The following is a 3,718-nucleotide window of genomic DNA, read 5'->3' on the forward strand; positions in this document are numbered from 1 at the left end:
GGTACCTTACACAGAGAGTCCTTGTTCACCTTTAGTCTGATGCCATGGTTAAGCCCGAGTTGGCTGGTGGTCCACATTCCTGACCAGGTGTCTTTCTCACCCACTGGTTTCAACAAAGATGCTACTGGGTTATAGAAGGCTGGGATGGAAACAGGATACCAAGTTTGCATGAAAACAATATCTGAAAAGAGAGGTAATTTACTTTAACATTTTCAAAAGGAGATTCATATCCATATTGTGAAGAAATAAAGAACAAAACCTTCACTCCAAACTTCTCTACCTGGTTGCAAAGTATTTGAAAGGAAAGCTCGCTAAGGAAACTATTCTCATAGATCACAGAACTGTTACTGGGTGTGGCCAGGAGACTGCAGACACAAGGCGAATGGGCACACCGCGTAAGACTGGGAGATCTAAGGCTGGAGCTGATCAACTCTCTAGAGACCTGACTCCAGCCTCTTGTCACACTGGCTAGAAGTCAAGCATGAATGGTAACACCCTGCCCTGAACACTACTCAAGACACTCACCGCTCATCAGCAGCTTATCCTGAAAGCTGGCCTGGAAAGCTCTTTCTGAAGCTCAGAGCACTTTCTTGATCTGCACCCTTATCCCACTGACAGTTCGAATCACAGCACCTTCAAATTTGGCTACTTTCAAGGCAGAATTAAACATTCCCTACAGGTATAGCAAGATAAAAACACACACAAAATCATATACTTTATGCTTTACTTCTTCCCTCAAACATACATGCTTGGTTAAAGAACAAAAACAACTCACTGAAGGGTGATACAATAATCAAAATGTATTTGCCCCTGAAAGTGGAATTACTACCTCAAAAATACAACCCTTTCATTTCCCCCAAAATAATCATGTGGGTTCATGGGCATGCTCATCACTGCTGTCTGTGTGGAAGAGAAGATCGAAGAGGGATTTACTGGACTGAACTGGCCTAGGCAGCCTTTGCTGGTGTCTCTCAGACTGGACTGCAGCTCAGATCCTTTTACTCAGGTGCATGCACTTAGAACATGATAACAGTAAGATAAACGCTGGTGGTATTATTACCTTATATTGCAAGAGCAATTTTATGATCTTCCTAACTCTATGTCTCTAATGAAAACATCCCCACTAATGAAATTGTCAATAAATGCTGCTCAAACCACCCTCCCCAAATACTGAGAAACAGTACATCCATTTCTCTGTACCCTTGCCAAGTTGTCTGCAAATGCTTTGTCTATTTTTCTACTGAATGGTTAGACAAACTTGCGATTTTTTTCCCTTTCTTAACACAAATTTTAAAAGTAGGAAACAAAAGCCAGTGGATAAAATGACATATTTTCATTATGAGTTCTGTGGCAGTCTCACATGGAAGTCATGAGTAACAGTTTCAATTCCTAAATAGCTGTTTACTTTTCAAAAAAATAGCTCTTTTGAGCATATTTAAGTAACACAGAATATAAAGGAGCGAATAAACAAAATATGAAGTTTATAAACGATTTCAAATACTTTTCTAAAAACTTGAGGCCCATATTTTAGAAGTATTTCATTCCTTTTCTCAAACAATATGCCCATTTATAAATATGAGAATATGTGGATATACAGACCTCAATAAATGAAGTGTTCTTGAAAATTTTATATGGAAAACCAATTAGCTTTAATTTCTTCACAATTTTTATGGATTAATCCAGATCAAGGACAACTCCTGTGGCAGCTATCTGAAAACCAGGATAATGGGAACCCCAAAATTTGAAAATAGCAATAATATCAGCCAGAGAAAAACTTCAATTCTATGTGACACAATACATTACCAAAGTGAATTTTACTTACAATTAGCTGAGAAAAACAAGGGAGACCATTTGAACTGGCAACCCAGTGGTTTGACAAAAGCAATCCAAAACTTTAAAATTGGTAAGCCAAGCTAACAAGGGTGACTTGAGGCTGAGCGCAGGTAATCCCAGCACTTTGGGAGGCCGAGACGGGTGGATCACTTGAGGTCAGGAGTTCGAAACCAGTCTGGCCAACATAGTGAAATCCCATCTCTACTAAAAATACAAACATTAGCTGGGTGTGGTGGTGCAACCTATAATTCCAGCTACTCAGGAGGCTGAAGCAGGAGAGTCACTTGAACCCAGCAGGCAGAGGTTGCGGTGAGCCAAGATAGCACCATTGCACTCCAGCCTGGACAACAGAGTAAGACTCTGAGTCAAAAAAAGGGGGGGCGGGGGGCAACTTGAGTACTCTCCCGAGAGTGATTTCAGAGGAATGCAATTCACTATAATGATCTGTTTAGAATGAAATGGAAAAGAAAAATACAGTTGCAATGTTTAGGAAATTAAAATTTGGAACTCCAGGGCAGGTTCCATCCACTCATTATTCTGCTTTCTTCTCTGTTAAATGGGACCAATAAACCTTGCCCTGCCTGGCTGGTCAAATGAAAATGGAGTGAACAGACTGCTACCCCAGCACGGCTGCAGGGAGTCTCGTGTCTGGCTGGTCTCTGATGGCTCCTCACAACCTCATGTAGTGCTTATCACATGGTAAACACTCTTTAAGTACTTGCTTAGCTAAATAAATCCAAAAGATGCACAAAAGTAGAATACGTCTTCAGGACCATTATAATTCTTCCACCTCACCTCCTCTATTCCCACACCCTACTGAAAAGGATGTAGGAAGATTAAAAGCAAACGGAAATTTACTTTATAATACTAAAAATGAATAATTTTCAACTTAAAGTCTCATGTACATAATAACCCACATTCAGGATACATTTCTCAAACCAATCTGTAAAAGAAATCATCCAAGATAGTTACCATTATGCCAGTGACAGACTGTATTGCCAAGAAACCAGTTCCCTGTGGAGTGATAGTGCCTTATAGGAAAAGGAAAAAAAGAAATATAGCAAACCACAAATTTTAGATTCCAGTTTTACATATTGGATATGGATATTTACATTTGGATATAGATTTACATATATACTCCAAACCACCTCCATGCTCCCAGAAAAGAGAAAAATCTTAGGAGTGGAATTTTATGACAGGAAAAGCACAAAGCTGTAATGATGCAGCCTGTAAGGTGTAATCTTGGCAATAAGCAAGTTGTTGTAATCATATTTTACCCCAAAAGGCTGTTTTGCAATGCATGTGCTGTGGGGTATACTTTAGAATCTTTTTTCTTCCATTGTGGTCTTCAATATAATAGAGCGGGATGGTCTGAAACCTTCTCCACCCTACAGAAAATATGATTGGATCTCAGGACTTGAGGATTTCCTATACCAGCGATGTTTCTTCAGATGCATCTGAGGGGACGAGAGGGTAAGATGATTGATGGAGGGGAAATCCACAGAGCCTCAGGCACCAAATACCCAGCAAAGGGACCCACCTGCACGTATCCAACATTTCCCTCACTGTTGCTCAAGCCACCCAGGATAATGGGGTAATGGGGGTCAGTTCTGCACAAATTCACAGGGAACATTTTCAATCTCAACGCGGACGTACATCCCAGGTCGAAAACCCTCATACTGAATGCTGGCTTCATCATCTTGATCTTCAAATTCTGCGCAATTCAGCTACACATGACAGGAAAAAAAAACCCATATGCCGTTATCTGTAATAAACATAAGATTAACATGAACAAAGGAGCAATTTCTAAGTAAAGGAACTATGGACAGAATTATGTAGGCTTTATCCTATTAAAAATACTACACATTTGGCAGGGCACTGTGGC

At 40.1% G+C, this 3,718-nt stretch overlaps 1 pseudogene; it reads right to left on the minus strand.

The window, feature by feature from the left end:
- Positions 1-10: 10 nt before the first annotated feature.
- Positions 11-3,560, minus strand: LOC105501656 (annotated as a pseudogene).
- Between the last annotated feature and the right edge of the window lie 158 nt (positions 3,561-3,718).

This window comes from Colobus angolensis, unplaced genomic scaffold, assembly GCF_000951035.1.
Source record: "Colobus angolensis palliatus isolate OR3802 unplaced genomic scaffold, Cang.pa_1.0 Scaffold7334, whole genome shotgun sequence".
NCBI lineage: Eukaryota > Metazoa > Chordata > Mammalia > Primates > Cercopithecidae > Colobus > Colobus angolensis.